This window comes from Balaenoptera physalus (assembly GCF_965194825.1).
Source record: "Balaenoptera physalus genome assembly, chromosome: 17".
NCBI classification, from domain to species: domain Eukaryota; kingdom Metazoa; phylum Chordata; class Mammalia; order Artiodactyla; family Balaenopteridae; genus Balaenoptera; species Balaenoptera physalus.
Genome location: NC_138895.1, coordinates 71,052,900 through 71,080,340, shown reverse-complemented (window position 1 = coordinate 71,080,340; position 27,441 = coordinate 71,052,900). Strand labels below are relative to the sequence as shown.

The window sequence follows — 27,441 nt, the reverse complement described above, 5'->3', positions numbered from 1 at the left end:
AAAGAAAGGAAAGCAGTGATCATTTTTCATTTAAAATGCCGTATTTGGAAAAAGCTGTACCAACATAATTTATCAGTCAATGGTCTATCTAAATGATTTTGTAAAGGTATTGCATATTTTTAAAAATGCCTTCAATATATGCCTGCTTCATTCAAAATTCGAAGAAGACGCCCAGTAGAAAAAGTCTCAAAGGTGGAAATGTAGACTCAGACTCAGGAGTTCCAGGCTGTGCCACCTACCTGGACAATCTTAAATCAACCACTATACTTTTCTCAGCCTCAGTTCCCTCATCCATTAAAGCAGCCCACTTATATATCTGCACATGAACCTCGTAGTATTGTTAAAGATCAAATAAGGAAGATTTCCACTTCTAGTAACGGTAGGTTGGGTTATGTGGACCAATCCTCCTACTGAAGACAACTAAAATGACTGGAGGGCTTCCCTGGTGGCTCAGTGGTTAAGAATCCGCCTGCCAATGCAGGGGACACGGGTTCGGGACCTAGTCGGGGAAGATCCCACATACCGCAGAGCAACTAAGCCCGTGCGCCACGACTACTGAGCCTGCGCTCTAGAGCCTGTGAGCCACAACTACTGAGCCCACGTGCCACAACTACTGAAGCCCGTGCACCTAGAGCCCGTGCTCTGCAACAAGAGAAGCCACCGCAATGAGAAGCCGGCACACTGCAGTGAAGAGCAGCCCCCCGCTCACCGCAACTAGAGAAAGCCCGCACGCAGCAACTAAGACCCAACACAGCCAGAAATAAATGAATAAATAAATTTATAAAAATAAATAAATAAGTAAAATGATTGGATAAAATAGGAAAAAGAGTAATCTCCTTAATCACAAGATAGTAAGAAAACAACCAGGGCAAAATTAGGGAAAACCAAAAAAGAGAAGCTGAACGCAGGACATCAAAGTTGCATACCCTCCCCCAGTAAGCTGGGTCCCCACTCGTCAGAATAAAGATGAACCGGAAGTAATCCCACTCTGCTCCTCCAGGCTGCAGGGAGGTTGGCCTTGGCCACTGAGCAGAACAAAGGGAAGAGAGAGAGAGAAAACAAACATGTTTCTGAAAAACTGTATCAGCAAGCCACAGCCTGGGTTTGCAGCCTGGGTTACCCTCACCTGAGTGGTGCTGGGAACCTGAGCTCTGATGTTGGTGGGAGGTGGTCTCACAATGAAAGTACCCACACGTACTCCCCTCTGGAAAAGACACTTTTACCTGAGGCCTCAAATAACCCTACAAATGATTGTTAAGGATAATGAGTAGATTACAGGGGAAAAAAAATAAAAATAAAAACAAAACAAAAAACCTTACAAGGAAAAACACAAGAAAACAAGCCAAAAAGAGTAAAAATCAGCAGAAACAGATCCCCAAATGTTTCAGGTATCAGTCAGAGCATGAAACAACTATACTTACTATATTTAAAAATTAAAAGACCCTCAGGGAACAGGAGACTATAGAAAGCGACTAGTAGATTGGAAAAGCAAGATAATATTCTTCAAAGTGTTTTTAAACTTTTTTTTTTTAAGCTCTAGACACATAATTTAATAATAGATCAGGAAAAGATAGAGAACACAGGATAATAAAAACGTTAACATTAAAAAAGCTGAAAGAAATGAAAATAAAACTGGAGTCCTTAAATCATATTTGGGGATGCACACACTCAAAGACTCTTCATTCAAATAACTTAGCTCAGACAAATGGCAGTATTTCTTGTCTACTCTGAAGAACAATACAACAGTTCATCTCTAAGTCATGAAATAATATAAAACCCACTTACATTTGGCTTTTAAAAAATGATTTTCCTGGACTTCTAAATTATGCTTTAGTTTTACAATAGTCAATTATAAGCACACTCCATAAAATATCTTCTGGGTTAACACGCTTCTGGTAGACTATCTCTTGGCTTGTAACACCCAGACTTCACAGAATATACATATACCTCAATATAAGTTTTTTTTTTTTTTTTTTTTGAGGAGTGGGAAGGGGCAGTGTTTATATAAGAAAAATTTGTATTTATATTCCCCAAATTAAATACATTTTTAACAAAGCGGTATATGAGAAAGGTCTCAAGTCATATTCCATATAATATTGTTAGACCGTTTGAAAATGTCCAAACATCAATGAAAGAGACATGTTGCTTAGCTGTTGCTGGTACCAACGTGTATCTATTGCCATATATACAACAACTGTTTGTTAAAAATCCTATTAATTGCTTGATGATCAGGTAGAGAATTTTAAACAATTTATATCCTAATAATGATGGGCTGTGACTTACACAGGCATTTTACTGTATATCGTTACATTTCAGTAAATTGGTTAGGGGTTTGGGGTTGGCCTGTAATTTAATTTTTTCCCATTTAAAATAATGAAAAAAAGAAAATTAAAAAAAAAAAAGTAGAAAGAAAGAAAAATAGGTCCCTGGTTTCACACAAGCCTTATCTAGTTAAAGGAAATGATGACGTGTGTGTGTTTTTTTTTTCCTTTTCTTAGTGGAATCAGTATATTTTATATGTAATGGATTCTGATACTGGGACCATTGAAAAAGTGGGTCAAGCTGGTAACCTGAGCAGAGACTAAGAGCATAAACTGCTTTTTCAAAAGTACAATAATTAGTGGCAACTTCAACCTAAATAGAAACTCACTGAAGGATGTATCAGCGGCAAAAGTCTTTGAAGTATGAGAAATAAAAATTTGTCAGGGGCTTAAATCAGTAGGAATTGACATAATGTTGGCAACCTCCCTCTGGAATTAAATGAGTTAATTTTTTAAAGCACTTAGAAATACGCCTTCGACATTAAAGTTTTCAAAGTAAGCAGGATGAGGGTTCTCATTATCAAGGTCCCATAGACAACAGCAAGACTTGAACCAGATAACAATTTTAAATACAAGGCCAAGGAGACCTTCCCTGCAAAGGAGAACGTGAGCGATGGCTGTCAGTATTTGATGGCATGAAGCCTAAGGGAAGTGCCTGAGGAGGCCAACTGTGGACATGCAGCCTCAGCTAAGGCTCCAGGGCCCAAGAATGTTGGGACAAGCTAAAGAACCTAAGTGATGAATAGTGCGGCCTGAGGCGACAAAGGGAAAACACCAGAGGAGAGCAGGAAGCTACTCCCGAGAAGAACCGAGAGCCACACCGCACCGCACCACACCTGGAAGTGATGCTCAGTCAGATAACTTCAGGCTCAAGCCAGTGTTTTCATCTGCTGGGGAAAAGGGCTTGGAGAGACTAGAGACGGAAGACAAGAGACTCCCACAATGGCATCTGGAAGAGAGGTCATGAGAACATCCATATCAAGCAGTTGTTAAGCCCTGTCTCCCTTATTATTACAATAAAGCCTCTTTCTAAGTATGTTATTTGTGTTCATGTTTCAGAAACACCAGGCAAAGGAAGGCACAGGGAATGTGTCCTGTTCCACTGAAGAACTGAGGTGGGGAAACAGCATAGTGTTGCATCAAAGAGGCTAAATAAAGCCCTGAGGAACTCAGAAGGAAAAGAGGATAAACAACTAAAACAGGGAGTTGTCTGTTGACTAAAAAGTGGCTGGGGCGCTGGGGAGGTGCAGAGAGACTGACCAGCTAGACGTTCCCTGCTCCTTCACTCCACAGTATATAACCCCACTACCAAAATTCTCCCACTCTCACAGTAGGAAGGGAAAGCCCTTCCTAAAAATCCACACCAACCAAATCCTACACACCCTTCAAGGGCTGAGCTCAGGCCCTACCTGCTTTTAAACTCTGCCAGCCTAGAAGGATCTCACTTAATTTATCTTAACAACTATACTTGATACTTTGGCACTTTGAACCATAAACACTCTTGTTCTCTTATATGAATTTGTCTCATTTTTCCAAACAGACTTTAATCCATTTGAGGGCAAGAATGATGGATCCAACAAAGAACTATAGCAACTCTTCCTTCAATATTCTTATATGGCCATCATATAATAAATTTGAAAATTAAACTTTCACCAAACTAAAAATTGTCCTGCCTCTGATATTCAATTGAATTAAAATGTAAAGAAGACATGTAATATAAACTTATTTGCCTATTCTATTTTCAGTGTGATTTTTCCACAGGAAAAAGGTTGGCACCAGCGCTGAGTGGTGGTGGGGGGGGAGATTACAAAAATGATGTTAAAATTCACAGAATGACAATCTCAGAGAGGCAAATATTACTGTAGCACACCTCTGCAAGCCAAAAAGTAACTTCAATGATAAAATATATATACATAATAATAATAGCTGTACCTAACAATTAGTAAGCACTTTATTATGAGCCAAGACTACTTAGCATACCGTGTTTACATTAAACCTCACAGCAGCATTAAGAGAAAGGTAGTTTTAGCTCCACTTTATATATGAGAAAACCGAAACACCAAGCAGTTGAAGTAACCTGCTCAAGGACACAACGGTAGTGAGTGGCTGAGCTAGGCCTCCAACTCAGACCTTCTAGCTGCAAAGTATGTATACTAGCCTCCTGCGCTAAAAGGTGCTTCAACGTGAGAAGGACCAGCACCTCCAACTCCTCCATGGATATCCAGGGAACAAACCCTTGGGGTGGGGGGGACAACTGGGGGGAAAGTCATGGCCCTGAGCTTCATCTCAGCTCCTGGTGGTCTGTTCCAAGTAGGACACTGGCCAATGCCACTCAAATGCGATCGGGCCCAGTCCGGGAAAAGCTTTCCCAAATTCCTTAGTAGAGGAAAGCGATAACAAAAAGAAAATGATCTTCCCCTTTTAGAAGATTGCTAAGTTTTAACATTGGTGAAGAGAGTGATCTTTCCCATCAGCAAGGCTAATTGGAGGGGCTATAAAAGTAACCAAGTCACCCACTGAATGCAATGCTAGGAGAATAACTAAGTCAGCTCTAGCAGCTGTTAAGTCAACCTGTACCGGGCCAAGAGCACCAGCAACAACAGAGATGGAAGTAGCAGCCACGCAAGTGCAGCAGCAGAGAACTGTTTCAGGGCAAGGGAAGAGCCCTGGACGGCTTCACACGCAGAGGTACTTCTGAGTGGAGCCCAGTGTCAAAACCATTTCTACTATCCGTGTCTTTGACTGTCCTCCCCTGGCCAAGCGGGGTCTGAGAGTCTAGGAATATTCTTGTTTCTTCAATGTGCCATTCAATGAGCATTAATTTATTACAATCAACCCTTGTTTGTGTTAATCAAATGAACCGAAGTGATACACTTGAACATTCATTTACAAGCCAATAAGTATGTGGGGAGGTCTCCTGGGGAGAGCTCGGAGACTCAGTGAGACCGGTGTGACACATCTGGCACTCTGATTAAGAAACTGCTCCAAGAAGTTAGTTCAATAACTAGCTGAAATACGTCCCCCTAACCCCTGCCCCAGCAAATTAAGTCCAGAGGGCACAGATAATCTTTGATTCATATTAAAAAATTATAACTGTCTCTGTAAGTACGCCAGTACCGTGGCAAATCTGCCTTGTCTGTACCCAGCGATCCTGCTCAGCACTATCCCAAACACTATGGACTGCTAATAGCACCTGAAGAACTTACAAAGTGTTATTTAGACCAGGAAGGGCCATAGAATTAAACCCATTCTTTAAAGATGGTCTCTGTTTCATTTTCTTTTTTCCTGTGCATTGGCAAGCCCTAGAAAACTAAAGAATGATAACCGCTGAAGGAGGACCTCTTTTTAGACTAAAGTGCTCTGATATTTATCTAACATAAGAAGTATCTGAATGGATGCAGTTGGCCTGCATATGATTCTCCTAAAGTCAAACAAACCTGTAATTATGCAATCTAGGCAGCCACGCTAATCATTAGACATGTAATCTGTTACTCAATGTCAGAACGCACTAACAGCAATATTAGAACTATTACTATTCTTTCATTTTGAAGTGTTGAATAAGGCATTAAAGGTACCTGTTACATAAAGAACGTTAAGCAGAAATGGGTGATTTAGTGTTGCAATCAAATTCAACTTAAAATTCAAGAGACTTCAATGAGAGGAAGATAATGGCTGAGGCAGGAACACGTACGAAAGCAAAACAATTATATGGAAACTAGCAATCAATGCGCGTTGTCTCAAAAGTGAAAGACTGGGGCAAAATGAGGGAGAAGAGAGAGGGCTGAGAGAGGAGAGGAAGGGAGGAGACTAGCTATTTTTACAGATGTAGGCAGACTCAGGTGAGACAAATTTCAGGTCCCCTGTGGCTAAACAAGGTATCAATAGGTAGTTAAGCCTTTAACAATATGGTAATTCTTATGTAGCACAGTTCAGACTCATGAGAGTTTATCCAGGGTGAGTTCCAAGATTGTCTAGTGTCTATTCCCACCTTATTTGCTCCACATAATGCCACTTTCTTGGCCACTAGTTAAAAAATAGGGATAAAGAAGATTCTTTATCTTGGCTTCCCCAAGTCCAGATGGGCATGGTCAACAGACCAGTCAAGCTTTCCTTCCATACCAGCAACCAGTTCAGCAAGAATGGAAGATAACTGATGCCACTAAGAGATGCAGCTTCTTGACCAACTATTCTAAGGCCCCTCCCAAGCCACAGCTGTCCTAAGGAGCAGCCTAAGCCATGCACTGGAGAGAAATAAATTCTCTTCCCTGAGGCCTAGCCCTAAGGTTTGGGAAGCACAGCTGAAGCAGATCTGGGAGCACACAGGACCCAGAGCCAAATAAGTTCCCTCAACGTCCTTCAAGTCTTCAGTAGAACTGCCTTCAGTGAAACAAACATGAAGATGAAGACATCTACCCTCCTCCTTCCCCTAGCATGTCCATCCCAGCTTTATCTCTAGGCTCCCCCTCTACACTACTGGATGTCTTTTTCCTTTGCTCTGCTGTTGCCTATGATTTCAGCCACAGGGTCCTTTTCCAGAATTCTCCCTAAGCTCCAGAACAGGACCAGATGCTTCATGCCTTCTTGGTCCATAAGACCTCTTTACCTTTACGACGAGGACACGTGTGCAGGTGTATGTGTTCAGGCGGCACACCCTCAAGACAAATTTCACCTACTTATCCTCTCCAACTTTCTGTCCCTGATTCAACTGCAGTTTTGCCCATGGTCAAGTTGTTTCCTGAAATTTTGTCCTAACCAAACAAAAACCGCAGAAGCAGGTGTTTTTTATTCTACAAAGTCATGTATAGGCATGTCTGAACAGGAACAATACCAATTATATATAGCTGAATAAATTCAACACCATGCATTTTATTAGTAATATACCAAACCTTTCAGACAAAGCAGTCATTTAGTGTTCTTCAGGGGTTGTGACTCCAATTCCACATGAATCACACACTCAGAAGGATCTGATAAATTCTCAGTGCCATAAAGTACATGTGTCCATTTTGGAAAGGAGGAAGGAAGGAGAGGAGGCCAGAAATCGCCTGATTTATGTTTTAAATTTCCTAGAATAGGTGGCACACAGGGAGATTTTTACTTTCTGAAACAGGGAATAAGTATTTCCTAAACTCTTCAAATTAAAACTTGATTCTTCTATATTTTGTAAGCAAGAAATTTCTTCTTTTTGGATGAACTCAAATAAATGGCAGTATAAACCATATTGCCTCTCCCTCCCTCTGTGGAAAAAAACCCCTTCTTCTTTTAAAATATAGCTCCAACTATCTCAAGCAACATATATTACACACACACCTTCCTCTATAAGTGGGTGTGTGTATGTTTTTCCTGGCAGCCTAGTATTAAGCAATCATTATATATTCATCAGAAGTCAAATTTAATGACTTATTCACTGCTTGAGCAATATTTAATAGAAACTTGCTTACTTCTCACTACTCTGTACTTTAGTCACCATTATTCCTCCACACAGATATTACTGTGGTAAAATTAAAATTGAATCCACATTACATAACTGCCTCCCACCAGAAATAATAGTGAAGAGTGTAACAGTTTATGACACAAACTAGGAAGCAACTGGCTCTTTTATAAGCTCAGTGAATATGGGGGAAATCTTTGTGAAATATTGACCTTTATAATCATCTTTACCCCCCTATACAATTTTCTTATCATAGTCATACAGAAGAGGGAAGTTGTATAATACAGTAACTCAAAAAGCCAGCTCTGGAGTCCATTTACATTCAAATCTAGGTTATGTTACTTGCTAGCTGTGTAGTCTTTGGCACGTAACCTTGAGTCTCAGTTTCCTCTTCTGTATAATGGGTGCAATAACAGTATCTAACTCACAACATGACTAAGTGAGAAAATGTAGCTAAAATGATCAGCACAGGGCCTGGGCCACAGTATGCACTGACAAAATATTATCTGCCATTATAATTATTACAGAATGGATAACTACTCTGCAAATGTAGTTAGTCTAAATGCTGAAAGCACTTTGCCCTTAGAACCAAAAAGAATCAAGTGAAGATCATCTCTTTAACTCTCTCAGCTGTTTCTACTAACTAGAGACCAAAGGATGAAGTTAAACTCACAAGACTGCAACGCTCTATGAGAAGCTTTGTCAACAATCCGCTATCCTACCCACCCACACACTACTGTCCAGAAACTCACTTACCTAGCAAATGCTTACTGAGCACTTACTACAGGCCAGGCAGAGGGGAAAATGCTTAGAAGCAAGAAGGAGCAGCTAAGCCTGCCCACAGAAGGTTTAACAGGTTTAACAAGTGAGGGGGTGAATGTGTCTGGAAGGGTAGCGTGCATCAGATGTTTACTGGCTTGTGCAGAGTCTAAATAAATGCCCTCGGTCCTCTCCACCTAGGCTGATTTACAGTTTAAACGGCCAAACAAAAACCCTGGGGATGAACAGAGAAGGCACAGATTAAATCTTCACTGAACACTGACTACGTGCCAGGCACTATGAACACACTACTCATCCTTTGTCACAACAGTGTGAAGTCGGTATTAGTAAACATCATTTCAAGATAAGGAAACTGATGCTCACTAGGGCTAAATCATTTGTCCCAAATCACACGGTTAATAAATGGTAGACTTAGGAACTGCCCTCAGGTCTGCCCTGAAGCATGGAAGGCATGTGCAGTAGTGTCTGAACTACTGCATAGAAATAAGTAAAACGCACTTCATGCAAAAGTCATGGAGTAATGAATAATCGGTTCTCTGGCTAAAGAAATTCTCCTAAATATTACCTTCTTTTAAGAGTGAGAGAAAGTGAAGGAGAGACTGACTGACTGACTTAAATAATTCTACCCCAAAGCAATGGAGACCATCTTTCATTATATAGATAGATATTTCCTTAGAATGTGTAGTTAATATTCTATAAACCACCATGGTAAAGGTATAACTCAAAATATTGATTGAAGTAAATTCTATGAAGAATTAAACTTAGAACTCAATCTCTGGATACAATCTAGTCTCTACCAGTCACCAAAAGCACTACGAATCTCAGGCTATGGGCATGTATCATTGTAAAACATATCCACAGACCTCTTTTGGCTAGCTATTATAAGCCCCTCGGATCTTCAAGGTCATGTCTGTCTTTTACATGATTTAAATCCTTTTTCTATACCTTTCCTGTCCATTTGTTCCTATCTAATCCCTGGCAGATGGGAAAGAAACAGTGACTTCAAGGCAGCAAGCAGTATTTACAGCAGCATCCCAGCCAACATATTTAATTTCAATGACAACCATTTCTCTCTGGTTTTCAAATCCTTGACTATGCCCAAGTTTTAGTTACAGTGGGAGGGCTGAAGGCCCAGGAGGCTTAAGAAACAAAGCCTGGCTTTGACTTCTGGTTCAACATCAAAGCTCTGGCATGAATTTATGGCAGCAAAGACCAAAGGAAGTGAGGCTTAAACCTCATGTGAACACTGAACACATTAAATGAGAATGTAGGTAAAGCACCCAACAGGATGTCTTAAACATAGTGGACCCTAAATAAAAGAAGGCTATTTTACTGTTAACTATGTGTACTTTGCAATATTCCCCAATACAAACCTTCTATTTCACTTAAGCTAGTATCTATTAAAAAAAATAAAAAATAAAAAACACAGTGGGGCAAGAAAAAGACAAACTGCCCAATGAAAAACTTAGCAAAGAGATATAAGCGTAAATTCTCTGAAAAGCTTATTCAAATGGTCCAGTATCTATTGAATTATGGAGTCATCGAGTCACCTCACTTTTGCAAAGTAATAGAGCATATAGTTAAAGTAATTAAGCACATGGTTGAAAAATTCAAACAGAACAATAATGTGGTGTCTCCAATCCCCAAATTCTCTCCCTAGAGACAATCATTGTTATGAGGTGCTTGGGAATGCAATCCCATGGAAATATTCTATGTATAAGGCATCCTCTCTTAAAAAGGTCTACAGAAATTAAGATACTTACAGAAGCAGAGAAATAAGAAACTTAAAATGGCCATACTTGGAGAAAGACAAATCTCACAATGCCTGACATTGAAAATCATATCAGTATTCTCCCTGTGCCCTAGTCGCCAGTAAATGTGCCTGAATAGAAAGAACCATGAGTGGCTGCTTCAGTTTAGTGTCAAAATAGCCATTCTAAAACAACATAAAGGCAAACAAAAACTTCTGGGAAAAGAACACAAACATATTAAATACAAGAAAAGAGTAATGCTAAACAAAGAATACAATATGAGTGTTAATGGGGGAACTTCCATTCACTCATTGAACAAATACCTACGAAACACAGATCACGTGCCTGGCGCTGTGTTGGGTGCCCTGGAGAGAGCAGTGAACAAGATAAACACTGTATCTTCCCTCAAGGAACTCTTACAAATTTCCACTCTACACAAAAATTTCTAAAAAGCCCCGATATAACTATGTGGCCTTTGTTTGGCTCTTGGTATTATGGGAAAGCTTATTCCTCTGCTGAGCGGTTCTAATTATTAGAGTTGGTCCAAAGAGAGAGCTGATTCAGGGTCTCCCTAGAATAATTCTAGGCAATGACAACAATAAATCTGAATTGCTCTTTCACACATATTCACTCATTTACACCTCATAACCTCCGTGTAGTTATTTTACTTTCTGTTTTATACGGTTGAGGAAATTGAGGCTCAGAGAAGTTAAGTGATGCCACTGAAGTCATGCCTCAATGTCAGTAGAACTTGAACCCCCGCCCTCAACTCCAGAGCTACAGAAGAGCCACCTGCTGGGCCACACAGAGTCAACTTTTCCAGCTCACAGCCCTTCAAAGATATGAAGGACTATTGAAGGTGGCTATTAAACATCTCCTACTCTGCGAGTCTTTGCTTCATCAGAATAATGATCATCAAGTTCCTTCAAGTTCCTGCCTTCATTTAAACATGCTTCATGTACCAGTGTCCCTTTTTAAAGATGGATTCCAGAATAAAAAAACAATAATTACAGCCACAGGCTAACCAATTAAGACTATGATAATACTATTATTACATGTGTACCACTCTGATCCTGGGTTGACCTTGTCAATTAAAAACAAAACAAAACAAAACAAAAAACTCAACAGGAACTGCTATTAAGCCAGACCTCTCCCTTCCTATATTAGTACCATTGAATTTTTCAATTTAAGATTCAAAACTTAAGATTGTCAAATTTCATGTTTCTGAAAGCTGTTACTCCATTTTATTCAGGAGGCAGAGGTCTTTCTGAATTTCAAAATGTCATCTAAATATCAGGTAGCCTCCCCTATTTTCTGTGATCCATAAATTTGACAACCTTACCTTAGTTTTTTTTCCAAGAAGTTAAATAAAATAATAGCTAACATTTACTGAGCATTTACTATGTGTCAGACATTATGCTAAGCAATTTACATGCATCATTTCATTCAATCCTTGCAATAACTGTGGATAAGACACTGTCATTCCTTTGATGGAAGAAAAAAATGGGCTCAGAGAGGTTAAGTACCTTGAAGCAACATCATACAAATAACAAGCTGCAGAGGGAAGATGCAAATCAGGGTCGATTAAATAACAGAGTCCATTCCCCTAACTGCAGTTATCATCAGTAATCATCATCCTTTTGGCATAACCCATTTCCATGTCATAAGACTTTGCCGAATGCCTTCCTAAGATCTATGCAGAAAGCATCCCTACTGTATCAGGGCAGTCGCTCTGGTCAAAAACAAACAAACAAACAAAACCAAACAACAACAACAAAACAGGGGATGGGGGAGTGGAGAGAAACTAGGATGATCAAGAACAAAACCATCAAGTAAGTTCATAAAATGAGATGGCTACTCAAAATAAGGTTAATGAATAGCAACTACCTTAGACCAGCATATCACCGTACTCATTTCAAATAAATTTAAACCAAGAAAAAAATTACAAATGGGGTCAGCCTACTTCAAAATAGAAAGTTAATTAAGGAACACTTTAATTAAACAGAAATTAAGTCCTCAAAAACTATAAATTTAAGTTCAAGGAGATATGATAAGAAGTTTATTAGATCATAAGACCTATGGTGACAGGGACTGTCATCTCTGTCATTTACCTAATGGTCTAAATGAGAAGTATTTTGTTCTGAGAAACATTTCTTTAAGAGTGGAAGGGCCACAATCACAAAAGGAGGGAACTGTATTCCACATTCCTATCTGTTGGAGGATAATTTCTATGTTAATTATTTTGGGGAAGTAACATATATCTGATTTCATGAAAACAATGGCAAATCAATCTTAAATCACTGACAGCTCCAGAAATAAGTCTATCATAATTTACTACAAGCATTATAGTAATTGTCCCATCTAATCAGCATTTTTCCTTATGTTTGTACCTCCGCGTAGTACAAGATCCTGAAAAGATGTCTCAGAGATTTTATAAGGTCATTCTTATTTTTCTCATTACTTATCTCATCATTTCTAAGATGTTTTATTTTCACTTTGCCTGACTTAAATCAGTAGTGACTCCAAATACTGTTTCTGTCTTGCCTTCTTTAAAAGCCTACAGATGTAGAGAACAAACGTATGGACCCCAAGGGGGGAAAGTGGCGGGAGTGGTGGTGGTGGGATGAATTGGGAGATTGGGATTGACATGCTTACACTGATGTGTATAAAATGGATAACTAATAAGAACCTGCTGTATAAAAAAATAAATAAAATTCAAGAGTTCAAAAAAAAGCCTCTTTATCAAAGAAATAATAATCTATAAACACCTAAACTGACTAGAAATGACTCAGAGAACTCTTTGCTGGATGAAGTAAACTACTTCTGTAATGGGAAGTATCTCCCACTAATGTATCGGTTTCTGGATGACAATTACAGTGAACTGCAAAGTAAGAAATAAAGAACTATTAATATTAAATGAGTAACTAAGTGGCTCTGGAACACTGCAGTAGTATTTATAAAATGGGAGGGTCCAATCAATCACATCCCACATACAGGCACTCAGTCTCTGCATCCAAACACAAATAAACCGTATACAAGACCTAATCCCTGAAGTCATCTTGACTCCTCTCTTTAGCACATAATACATTTAACTAGTTCCCTAGTTCGACCAATTCTGCCTGCTCAAGTCAACTATTATCTCCTTTCCAACTACAGCTGCCTTAATTTCAATCTTTATTGTTTCTTTCTCATATTATTGGTTTGCTTCCTTAATGATTTCCTTTTCCAATATCTTTTCCCCTCTAATCCTTTTCCCATGTTGTTAACAAATTCTCAAGTACAAGTGACGTTACTCTTGTTTATCAAAAGTCTACCATAGTATTTCCACTTCTGGCCAAGACAGAATAATGGGAACCAAATTTATTCTCCTGCCTGAAACACCCAAAAAATTCAAAATAAAAATAAATGAAAAGTGGTTTGCAAGACAACAGACTTATGCAAGGAAGAAGGAAGGAGAGTGATTGGAACCATATGAGGTGAGACCTATAATTGGCCCATCTTACTATCCTGAGGGAGTTTCCAGGCTGCAGGGCACACAATATCAATCAAAATCTCAGCAGACCTTTTGTAGAAATTGACAAACTAATTCTAAAATCTATATGGAAATGCAAAGGACCTAGAATAGCCAAAAGAACCTTGAAAACGACAAAGTTGGAGGACTAACACTATCCAATTTCCAGACTTGTTATAAAGCTTTAGTAGTCCAGATAGCATGGTACTGGGATAAAGATAGACCAATAGAATAAAACAGAGTCCAGAAGTACAAACATACAACATATATGGACAACTGACCTGACAAAGAAGCAAATGCAATTCAGTGGAGAAAGGATAGTCTTTTCAAGAAATGATGCAGGGACAACTGGCTATCAGGAACAGAACCTTTGATCTATACCCCCTACCTTACACCATATACAAAAATTTAGTCAGAATGGATCACAGACTTAAATGTAAAATGTAAAATGATAAACCTTCTAGAAAAATTATAAAGAAAATCTTTGGGAACTTGGGTTAGGCAAAGATTTCTTAGATACAAAACCAAAAGCACAATCCATACGACAGCAAACTGATAAGCTGGATGCCATCAAAATGTAAAACTTCTGCTCTTCAAAATAATCTGTTAAGAGCCCAGACTGGGAGAAGGTATCACAAATCATATATGTGATAAAGAACTGTATTCAGAATATAAAAAGAACTCTCAAAACTCAAAAAAAATAAAAAATAAAAAATAGCCCCAAACAACTGGAAACAAGATTTGAATAGACGCTTCACCAGAGATGAACACCAAATAAGCACACAAAAAGGCACTTAACAGTATCAGTCACCCGGGAAATGCAAATTAAAACACTGTAAGATACAACTGCGTATCTAACAGAATGGCTGAAGAGTACCCAGGCCAAGTGTTGGTGAGCATATGGAGTGACTAAAGTATTCCCTTAATATACTCCACACACAGATTCCTAATTTTCAGACAACTATATAACCAAAAAAGTACATTTAACCATATAATTTAAACCACATTTAATATAATTTAATTTTATCACAGTGACTCAGAAGGGACCTCATAACATTATAATGTCTCTCAGTGTCATCGTTACGGTTTTACTAGTAAAAGATAGAAACATGAATCAACAGAAATCTTTTATGTAACAGATAACAAAGAGACCAGCTTTTAGTCTGTAATTACTTCACCAGAGTATGATTGCTTTTTATTGTAAATCATTTTCTTGACTTCAGTGTTCTCAAAGAGTGGTTGCCTGACATCAGCATCAACATCTCCCCGGAACTTGTCAGAAATGCAAACTCTCAGGTCTGACACCAGACAACTGAATTGGAAACTCTGAGGAGGGGACCAGCAATCTGTATTTTAACAAGTCCTCTAGGTGATGCTGAAGCTTGGTAAAATTTGAGATGCATTGTTCTAACGTATGTTTTAAAGTTAAAATGATAAATTGCTTTTCTCTGAGATTCTTTCTGAATTCAAAGAATTTTAAGACAAAAAAGGAAATGTTACTTCAAATCCATGTTTTCAACAAATCTATAACTCAGCCAGCTGTTTTCCTGTTTTTATACTCCTGAATTATTTTTGGCCCTTTATTAAGCTAGAAGACCAGAACTGAATGTAAGATCCCATAAATAATGCATTCTACAAAAGCCTTTGTTTTAAAACAAACTTTTCTACTTAAATATCGCAGTCATTTATTCACATCTATTTTTGCAACTGCATCCAACATTCCTTGCAAATTTACTAGATTTGCTTCTAATTTCAGCCACAAATTGTCACCCCCAGTGAACACCTGTGCAACTTTTAACTAGGTTCATCTAAATGGAATGGACTTGAAAAATAATTCTAGTTATAAAATTTTTAATTGTTTCATAAAGATACTCAAGAAACAGAATGAAAGTGGAGATGGTCTTGAACTGAATCAGGACAACTGGGGCTGTCGATAATTTGCTCAGAGACTTTGAGTTAATAACTTCATCTTTCTGAGTCTCAGTTCCCTCACTATAAGAGGGAGTTGATGACCTTAAAGTCCATTTCAGGTCTAAGAGTCTATATATCTGTGATCTTACTCTTATGCTCCATGTACTGTACTTTTACATTCATGTGACATTGTCAAATTATTTTAAGTATTTTTAAACAGTTTTAAAATTGTTTTAGGATACATGCCTCTTCTCAGGATTCAGGAATATAACTCTAACACCACTTCCTTGAGAGCTGAATATGAACAGTAAAATATGAACACATGCAAACTTTTAGTTGTTGAAGCACCAAAATGGCAGTGTGACTTTAACAGTCTCTTACTCTTTCTTAGATGGGTTAATTTATCTCTGAAACTATAGGGATGGCTGGGATGAACTCCTAAAAGCAGAGATTTCAAACATCATTAACAACATGGACTCTGGAGGCAGAATGCCTGGGTTTGAATTCTGAATCTACCACTTAAGAATTATTTGTCATCTTGGGGAGGTTATTCAAACTTTCCAAACCTTAATTTTATCAATCTTCTGTTAAGAGGATAATAATAGTATCTTCTCCATACAAATTAAATGAGCTAATCTTCTAAAAGCACTTAGCACAGAATGAACACTCAATATGCATTAGGTATTTCTATTAACATTACTTGCCAAGTTGGCTCTCTGATCAGAAGGCATCAGAACTCATCTGCAATTCACTTTGTAAACACAAGTATACAGCTACTTTGTGCAAGGCATCTCACCCTCACTACAGGAGGAGAGGTTCTCAAACTTCAGGATGTATCAGAATTGCTTGGGATGCTTTTTTAAAATACAGATTCCTGTGCTCTGCTTCCAGAAGCTCCAATTCTGCAATTTTGAATAAGCATTCCAGTTGTTTCTAAGACAGGCTGCTGAGGACTACAGTTTGAGAAACATTTCTGTACGGGTTCCAAAGAGAAAGAACGTCTCCCTTCAAGTACTTACAATCTCCAAGCATTTTTTCCATTTCAGAACTCACTGCAGCTACCACAGCGCTGCTCCTGTTGGCTGTGTACCACATACACCTAATATGGTCCTTTCATGTAGATTCCACTTGCCATCACTTTAAGTTCCAATATCTGTGTCCTGATTCAGAGACATAACATAACTCTTTACCTTGTATTTGAGATACGCCTAATCCTCTAAACCCCACCACCTCCAAACCTGTGACTACTGAGGGCTCCTGATATATGGGCTATTCCTGACCTCTGAACACGGTAGATTCATTAACCCTGGCTGCTGACCTATAAACGTGATTATGGTCTCATTCGTAGTCCTGGTCTCAGAATAACACTTCCAACAATGCTGTCAGCAAACATGTCTTCAGTATAGTACACATTTTCAGACAGAGACTGCAGTGTCAAAACCTATATGAATTTAACTCACAAAACCTTAATGCATACAAAAACAACAAGAACAACAACAAAGCAACAATCAGGGATCGGAAGGATCCTGGGATGGAATGTAGACTATGACAAAGGAATTTTACTGTATTACAGATGTTTGACATAATAAGCTCACTGAAGGAAGTGGGGGGAAAAAGGAGCTGACCCAAGTAACCTTGAATGGTGTTTTGACTGAAAACTGTTAATACTAAAGACAAAAAGAACTGTACATAAGCATTGTATGCTAGCTGATGAAGCTGTCCATCATGGAGGTATGGGTTAATAATTCGGAAACAGCTTTACATGTATATTGGGGTAAACAAATAAGTAAACGGTGGTGGATAGTGGGAACCAGATCTCTTAACATTGAAGAAGGAAGTTACAGATAAACAAGGGAAGAAGACTACTACAATTTAAGCATGTGGTACTAGGTTAGAGTTGAAGACGTCAGTATGAACACATGGTTACCTTAATATAAATGCAGATGGACAGATACAGAAATAATGACAGTTATGTGTGTACACATATGTTAGTATACATACATATACTTCCTAACTCTGCTGCTGAAAGGACCTAGAAGCAGTGACATTCTGGTAGCAACAAGCATACCCAGAGCCCAGATCTTAGTTTCTAAATACTATTTTCTGATAAAAGGAACCAGAACTCCTTGGAGAAACAGCTGATTTGGGGGCTGGGACAGGGAAAATACAATTCTTTATAAGAGAATTCCAAATAATTTAGGTTGCTACTTGTCCCTCTAGGAGGTGGAGGTTAACTCTCCCCGCTTGAGTGTGGGCAGAGTTAGACTTGTTTCCAAAAAACAGTATGTAGAAGGAGAAAAAAAAAAAGTAACTTTGCAGTAAAGAAACCTGATAAACACTACTGGGGCCAGGTGATGAAGGTCAGTATCACCAGTAAATCATGTTGATGACATGTATCCCCTGGTATCATGTGATGAGAAGGGCACTAGACTTCTGTGGTCTTCTTGCCAAAAACACATAACCCAGATCTAATCATGACAAACCCAAACTGAGGGACATTCTACAGAAAATCTAACCAGGATTCCTCAAAATTGTCAAGGTTATAAAAACCAAGAAAAAATGGAAAAAAAAAAAAAAGAAACAGATTAAGAAGTGACTAAGGAGATGGTGACTAAATGCAAATGGTGACTAAATGCAATATGATAGCCAGGACTGGATCCTGGACAATGTCTTGAATTAGTGAAATCCAGAAAGTCTGGAATTTCCTATTTGGTTTAGTCAATAGTAATGTACCAATGTTGTTTCTTAGTTTTGACAAACGTACCATGGAAATGTAAGATCTTAACAACTGGGAGACCTGGATGAGTGTATATGGGAACTCTCTGCGCTATCTGCAACTTTTTGTAAACCTGAAATTATTCCAAAATAAAAAGTTTATTTAGAGAGAGTGAGCACGTACACACAAAATGAGGTGAAAGAGAGACTGCCAAAAGAGGTGAAGCTACACTTAGAAAAGTCTACATGATTAAAAAAATAATTCTTAACTGTTGTTATTTGGTATAAAGAATTTACTTGCATTATAATTAAGGCATTAGCTAGATAACATTATTACTGCAACTTTCTCTCTTGGTATTCAGAATCCCAACGAAACACATACACACACACACACACACACACACACACACACACACACACAGGCGAAATCTTTTCTCAACACCATCTTCAAAATAAAAAGATTAAACAGACTCAGGTTGCAGTGCGGCAAATAAACTGAAGCAGGAATCAAGAAGCAAATTGTCAACTAGTTCAACTATCTTAGACAAGTTATTTCCTCTCTCTGGGCCTCAGTTTCCTGATCTGTAATAGAAGTAGGTTAAAAAAGATGTTTAAGGATCCTTTCCAGGCAAAGATACAACAACCTCCTTGAAACCAAATCCTGCTAGGTTTGCTCCTACCCTCCAGTAGCTCCTCCTCAATCTCCTCTGTCCGCACCAACCCCCCCCAGAATGCTGGCCCAGGCCCTCTTTTCATTTAACATGTTCTCAGAAACAAATATGTATTTCACAGCTTCAAATCCCACATGTAGGCTACTTCCAAATCCTACCTTTACCTTGAACTCAAAGACCAACTGCTTATTGGTCATCTCCACTTGGAGACATGTCTAAAACTGAATTCATTTCCCCCCCAAAATTTGTCTTCCAGTTCCCATTTGTCAGAGGCAGAATAACAGCCCCCCAAAGATGTCCATTTCCTAATCCCCAGAACCTGTCAGTATGTATGTTACGTGCAAAGAGAGAATTAAGGTTACTAATCAACTGACCTTGAGATGGGGAGATACATTATCCTGGGTTACTCTGGGTGCACCTAATATAATCACAGGGGTCCCTATTAGTGAAAGAGAAAAGCAGGAGAGTCAATGTCACAGTGATGCGGGATGAGAAAGACCTGACTGGCCATTGCTAACCTGGAAGATGGAAGGAATGTGAGGAGCCTCTAGAAACTGAAAAAGACAAGAAAATGATTCTCCCCTACAGCCTCCACTAAGGAACACAGCCCTTCCGACACCTGGATTTTAGCCCAGGGAGACCCATTTCAGACTTCTAACCTCCAGCTCTGTAAGATAATAAATTTGTGTTGTTTTAAGCCACTAAGTTTGTGGTAAGTTGTTCCCACAGCAATAGCAAAATAATGGCCACCAGGCTAGGAAACAGGGCCTTTCTTAATGGGGATGCTTCAGTCAGAAATTTGAGTATCACTGTTGACTCCTTCCTTTCCCTTAATCTCCATATTCAGTAGATCACTGAATTTCATCAATTATCCCTCCTTTGTCTCTTATGAATCTGCCCAGACCCCACGCCACCTTCCTAGTCCAAGTCACTACTATCTAATGCCTGTGACCGCAACAGCCTCCTGACTGGTTGGTCTACCTCTAGGCTCATTCCTAGGAAGCCATTTCCCACATTATAGCCAGAGAATTAATGCAAAATACAAATTATCTTATTCCGATTTTAAAAACTTTTTAATAGCTTCTCACTGCCCGAAAGATAAAGTCCAAACTCTTTAATTTGACTTATGAGAGCCTTCTATCCCTGTTCTGGCCCTTTCCTATTCTCTCCAGCCTCTGCTCAGTACACAAATGCCATGTCTATTTTAGTCACTGCTATATTGCCAACACCTAGCACAGGAAGTATTAATCCTTTTGGTCCTCACATGAATGCTACCCCCTAACTGAGAGGTAGAGTTTATTTTCTCTATCCATAAATTGAGGCTGGTCCTGTGACTGCTCTGACTAATTAGACACAGTAGAAGGGATGTTCTGGAACTTCTGAGCCCACATCTTAACAGGTCTGGCAGCTTCTGCTTCCTTCCCCTGGGAACGGCTACTGTGCTGGGAGAAACCCAAACCATGTGGAGAGGCTACATGAAGGAGAATCCTAAGGCTCTGGTCAATAACTCCAGTTGAGCATCCAGTCAACAGTCAGCACCAACTGCCAGCCATGTTAAGGGAGCCACCTTGCAAATTCTAACCCGGTCGAGCCCCCAAATGGCTGCCATCTTAACTGACCTCACATGGAGTGGAAGAACCTCCCAGCCCAGTTCAGTCAACCCATTGAATCATGAGACATTAACAAAAGAAAGTTTACAGTTTTAACACATTAAGTTTCAAGGTAGTTTGTTTTACAGCAATAAGGGCATATGCCAACGTGGGTTTAAACTCTACTCCTGGTACCAATTTCATCTCTTGCTCCTTAACAAATTACCCCAGTAAGCTCCATCTCTTGATACGAGGAATAGCATGCAAGCACAACGATGGGAAGACTTGCTGGGGGCCATCATTGGAGAGCAGTTATACAGCACATGAGAAATACTCAATACCTCTAATAAATGTATGAGTGCCTGTCCTATCTCTTAAAACCTCATTTCTTTTCCAGATCCAGAGTTAAAATGTACTCTTAATGAAAAAGAGAAGTTAAATCAGTCACCTGTTAAACTCTAACTGATAAATTCAAATCTGGGCAAATATATTTTCTGAAGGTTCTTTTGAGAAATCTACTCCCATAGTGCTCAATTGCGACCAATTAAAAGCATTAAATAAATATAGAACAAAAGTATATTAAAATCCCTATTCACACAGCAGTCATCTGCTCCACTTGTGCTATAACTGTACTAAAATGTGAGGGACAGATTATGTGAAGGATTTTGATTATGTTTTGAGAGGTTCCCCCACCGGTGATATTGCCAAGAATGGTAAGGATAAGAAGCAAAAACAATATCATTGGAGTGAAAATGCAAACATTCATTAAATACCTGAATGAGAGGTAAATTAATGGAACATACAATCAGTTAACCAAAAAATAAAACAGTAAAGAAAAGAAAGTGCTTCACAGTTGAGCATGTGAAACATCTCTTAGACCTGCATGGTAATCTCTGACACCCATCTGGGTCTATGAGAAGCCTTCTGGGTATTACAGGAATTTGATATGTGAATCTGGTAGGATTCGTTACCAGACTAGCATCGGTATTTCGCTTCCCAACTAGTAAGTATCTAAACACAAGTGCATAGTGCTCTTTGGAAAGATAAGGCAGATATAGGGTAATTCTTTCAAATTCAACAAACTCCAAAACTATCTAAGGACTCTGGAAGGCTCCATTCTAAGGGAGTAGAGAGCACTAACAAAAACTGCATCCTCTAGGTAACAGATTACATAATCTTTCTTTGTAACTGGTTTAAATGTCTATTTTAGTCTGTCCCAAAGGAGCTCTGATCCTTTTTGCTTGAAATTAAATCCCATACTAATTTTTCTGAAACTAGAACACACTTCTGCTTCCGAAACCATCATAGATGTCATTTTTTTCCTACTAAGAAGGTAATGCCCATACTCCCTCTCCCCTCCCCCTCACAAACACATTTGGCCCTCACTCAACACACGCTCTCAGTGCCATTCTCCATCCCAATAGGAAGGTATATACTTTAAAGTCATTTTTTCACTCATTCTCTTTATAGTCAAAGTAAGTGTTTACAGGCTGACCAGCCAAGGTGAGAAGTAAATCCGGCATGACAAAGGATATAAACTGTTTCGAACTAGGAACAACCGTGAAAAGGAGATATTGGCCATATTTTACACACAAAGAAAAGGAAGCTCAAAGAAGTGAAGTAACTGGTTCAAACTTACACAGCTAGTAGATAAGAGAACTTGCATTTTTAACTCAGGACTATTTGTACAATATTAAATTTGTACAATACTAGTTTTATACAATACTAATTCTCAACCAAGAGCTCCAAAGGATCCATCTTTCTATTCTGCAAAGGGCCCAAATAACTACTAACAAAAACATTTTTTTGTTGTTATTTGTATTGGTCAAAAAGTAATTGACCCAAAACTAACACGTTGTAAATCAACTATACCTCAGTTTAAAAAAAAAAAAAAAGATCTAATAAAAATAGCTCTTTGGACTCTTTGGAGACTGAATAAAAACTATAGCTGATAGTAAGAAATAAATAAATAAATAAAAATAAGAGTTAGTATGTGTTTAATAAAAAAAGGTAATTGGGCTTCCCTGGTGGCGCAGTGGTTAAGAATCTGCCTGCCAGTGCAGGGGACACGGGTTCGAGCCCTGGTCTGGGAGGATCCCACATGCCGCAGAGCAACTAAGCCCGTGAGCCACAACTACTGAGCCTGCGCGTCTGGAGCCTGTGCTCCGCAACGGGAGAGGCCGCGACAGTGAGAGGCCCGCGCACCGCGATGAAGAGTGGTCCCCGCTCGCCACAACTGGAGAAAGCCCTCGCACAGAAACGAAGACCCAACACAGCCAAAAATAAATAAATAAATTAAAAAAAAAAAAAAAAGGTAATTGACCAATAAAATGTGAGTGTTATGTGCCAAGCATTGTGGAGAGCATTTTAAACACATTATTCAATTCTCACATCAACCCTAAATAAGGTGGGAATAAGGGAGATGTTTGTGGGCACACAATTAAATATTCATTAGATATTAGTTCCTATTTTACAATATTATCCCCTATTTTACAGATGAGGAAACCAAAACCTAAAGTCACTATGTAATTAACTAGCATAGCTGAGTCTGAACCCAGTTTACTTGATTCCAGAACTGGTCCTTCAAGTCCTAAATTATTCTGCCTAGCCAACCAAAGTATTTTGCTGCCCAATAGGGAAAAAAGGGAAAGAAGAAACGGAAAGATGAAAGGAACCTGGCAGTAACCAAGGCCTTATTACTATATTGTGAGATGTATTACATCTTCTCGATGTAATAGTACTAAAGCTATTAACACATGGTGGTAAAAATCTTAGAAAGGCCCAAACTGAAGATAATCTTCAATCTGAACTACTTGTATCTCCCTGAATCTGCCAGGCATTGGGAAACAATTCCTCATGGGTCTCACACATCTCTGCACATCTTGCAGAAGCATGAATTGCCCTTTTGTTCCAGACTATCTTTTCAAGGATGTCTGCATAATGAACAAAGCTTTGGAAGACTAGATAGTGTCTCCCTCCAAAGCAGAGGGCAGTATAATAAAGATAATGTCTTCCTCCAGAGCAAAAGTCAGGCAGGTTTACTGCCCATTATACAAATCTGGGTTCCCCAAGCTCAAGGTTCCTCAGCTCCAACCCAAGCCCACCGCAGTATTGCCCTGGGCTCTTCCATATCACCCCTGTAAGGACTCAGATTGGGAGTGAACCTACAGGACCATAATACTCACATGGCTTGATGTACAACAAGAAAGGCCTTTGTCTCTTACCTAGGAGTCTCCTGTCTTCTGCCAGCATCCATGAAACTGTGGCAAGCTAACTTGATAGCGTCCAAGTAGGGTAAAAACCCCAGATCCATCACAGATCTTGATACCAAGTTCTTTGGACTACTTCTCACCTTTGCTTTCCTCAGAGATACCCTCTCCCATTCTATAGGAGGCACTATTCATCTTTTGTCATCATCTTCTGCATGAAATTTCTCCTAAAGGTCCTCAGCTAGAATCTACTATTAACTCCATGATGCCCCCATTGATTCCTGCACACAGGTTTCTATCACAGCACTTTTAAAGCTTTATTCCTCTTGCTTATTTGTGTGCTGTGCCAGTTAATCAATTTATTGCCTCTCAGCTCAAAATTTATCTTTTTATACATGCTCTGTGATAATGAATGAAATTGCTTTAAGCACTTCTCCTTACAGTGAGTGTAATGTTAAGCTTTCTCAATAGAGGGTGCTGCAAGGACACTGCAGGGCTCTCCAGAGAACATTACACTTAATGATGAAAGACTGAACGCTTTTGCCCTAAGATCAGGAACAAGATAAGGATGTCTGTTCCTGCCACTTGTATTCAGTATTAAGTAAATAACTTACTGCAGGTTCTAGCGCCAGGCAAGAAACAGAAATAAAAAGCAAATAGATTGGAAAGGAAAAAATAAAACTATCTCTATTCACAGATGACATGACCTTGCATAAAGAAAATCCTAAGGAATCCACTAAAAAAAATACACACACACACACACACGAGTTCAGCAAGGTTGTAGGATACAAGCTTGAAACACAAAACTCAATTGTATTTTTATACACTTGCAATGAACAACATGAAAACGAAATTAAGAAAATAATTCCATTTACAATTGCATCAAAAAGAATAAAATGTTTTAGAATAAATTAACAGAAGAAATGTACAACTAATATTCTGAAAACATTGTTGAAAGAAATTAAATAAGATCTAAATAAATGCAATCTCATCAGAATCCCAGCTGGCTTCTTTTTAGAAACTGATAGGCTGATCCTAAAATTCATACAGAATTACAAGAGACCCCAAAGACCCAAAACAATTTTTAAAAAGAAGAGCAAAGTTGGAGGACTATACTTCTCAACTTCAAAACTTACTACAAAGCAACAGCTACAAGACAGTGTGGTACAGGCATAAGGATAGGCATACAGAATTCTATCAATGGAATAAAATTAATGGAGAGCCCAAAGATAAACTTGTGTGTCAATGGTCATCTGATTTTCAACAAGGAGGTACCAAGACTATTCAGTGGGGAAGGAATGGTGCTGGGACAACTGCACAGCCACATGAAAAAGAATGAAATTGGACCACTAACTCAAACCATATACAAAATTAATTCAAAATGATCTAAATATAATAGCTAGAGCTATAAAACTCCTAGGAAAAAATTAGGAATAAATTTGCATGACGTCAGATTTGGCAATGGATTCTTAGGTATAACATCAAAAACAGAGGGAACAAAAGGAAAAACAGATGACTGGACTTCCTCAAATAAAAAACTTCTATGCTTCAAAGAACACTAGCAAGAAAGTAAAAAGACAACTCACAGAAGGGGAAAAAATTACAAATCATATATTTGATAATGGACTTGTATCTAGAATATATAAAGACTCTTATAACTCAAAAATAGAAATAACTCAATTCGAAAATGGGCAAAGGATCTGAATAGACATTTCTCCAAAGAAGATACACAAATGTCCAGTAAGCACATGAAAAGAAGCTTCACATCATTGTCCATTAGGGAAATGCAAATCAAAACCACAATGAGATTCCAATTTGTACACAAATGTTCAGAGTAGCATTTCTTAATAATATCCAAAAAATAATTTATTAATAATAACAATCCAGCGTCTATCAACTGATGAATGCATATACAAAATGTGGTATATCCAAAGAGTGGAATATTATTTAGCCATAAAAAACGGAACAATTAACTGGGAGGGATTAAAAAGAAAGCTAGGTTAGTTATCATAAGTAAAATCCCATCAAGGGATATAATGAAATAGTAATGGAATCATTTTTAATCAACCTCATTATGGCAGATGGTGCTAGAATGCAGGGGAAGGGTAGATCCAAATGTCAATGAAGCTTCCTCTCAACTTCTGTCTAGGCATAAGTGCCGACTTTAAAAGGTCTTCAAAGAAATTCATGCAAGGAATGCCTCTTGCAACTTGGTCACATGCAGAAGTGAAGCAAGAAGCACATCCGTTTGGAGCTTGCCCCAAGGGCCTCTAGTTCTTCTCCAAACTGGGTTCATAACTCCCACCCACAAAGAGAAAGGCAGTGCCTGAAGCAGAACCCAGGGATAAGCAAATTAGCATTTCCAAGGTCAACTGCTGACAGGCCTAATTGTTTACAGCAACCAGTATATTCTGGCTGAAGTTAAGAGGCTTAGCCTCTCTAGCTTGCTCAACACTAGCAAGAAACTAATTTACCACATCAGTTACAAAATATGGAAGTACTGTAGGTATGGAGTCAAATTAGGATGTGACATTTCGAAAAGAGGCAAATATTAATAGGCTCTGGAGAAGTAAGTGATTTTAAGGGGGTTAAACAATTTTGGGAAAAACCTAAAATACCAATCATGCCAGTGGTAAAGGACTGACAAGTACAAAAAAAAAAAAAGGAAAAGAAATCAATAGATAGTATTATCTTGTTTTACCAACTGGTTCAATGTTTCAATGTGAATATTCACCAAAATGGCTAAAAAGCTGCAAAACTAAACGATCTAACTACCATTACAATTTTTTGCCCTCCTCTGATAGTCACTGAAAAGTGAAATGCCCTCTGCCATTTCCCACTGTAGCTATTAAGCATATGAAATGAGGTTCGTCCGGACTGAGAAAAGAACGTAAGTATAAAAATAACTCAATTTTCATAACGATTACAAGTTGAGATAATATTTTAGACACATTAGATTAAATAATGTATTACTAAAATTAATTCCTCCTCTTTTTTCTTACCTTTTGTAATGAGGATAGTGGAAAATTTTAAATTACGCGTGCGGCTCACATTACATTTTTATTGGACAGTGCTGCTACACACAAATAACACTTTACACATTTATACAGAACACACATTTAGTTTCCGGTGTAAAGTACAGAAAGAGGGAGAAATAGGTCTGGATAATTAAAAAATCTTCTCTAGAATAATCAAATTGGTTTCACCTGTTAATCACCAACCTAATAAAAGCTCCTTTCTGCTTAGGCAAAGACAAACTTTTATGTCTTTTAAAAAGGACCTGATGCTTCAAAAACGATCCTAAAGCCTGTTCTACTTCTGCCATGAATTGTTATCTTTGCCTAGAATTAAACTAGTCTTAATTCTTTTCAATGATCAAAGATATATGATAAAGTGCTAGTCTAATTTTAAAATCTGATCGAGTGACTCCACTTCGGTTTTTCCTGTAGTAGTCATTTTCATACCTATTAGGTCATTGAAACCTAACCCATGCCTCTGCTCCAAAGGTTTAAAAAAAAAAAAAAAAAGAAAAAGAAAAGAAAAGAAAAAATAGAA

General features: G+C 38.5%; 1 protein-coding gene and 1 long non-coding RNA gene across 16 annotated transcripts in view; one reads left to right on the top strand and one right to left on the bottom strand.

The window, feature by feature from the left end:
• NSMCE2 (NSE2 (MMS21) homolog, SMC5-SMC6 complex SUMO ligase) overlaps nucleotides 1–27,441 on the bottom strand; it is a 221,492-nt gene that overhangs the window by 173,329 nt on the left and 20,722 nt on the right. The gene's annotated exons all lie outside the window — the stretch shown is intronic.
• On the top strand, nucleotides 2–27,441 carry LOC309646708. Its single transcript, XR_014255548.1, has 2 exons — nucleotides 2–22,687; nucleotides 22,992–27,441. It is a non-coding gene; the product is annotated as an uncharacterized lncRNA (long non-coding RNA).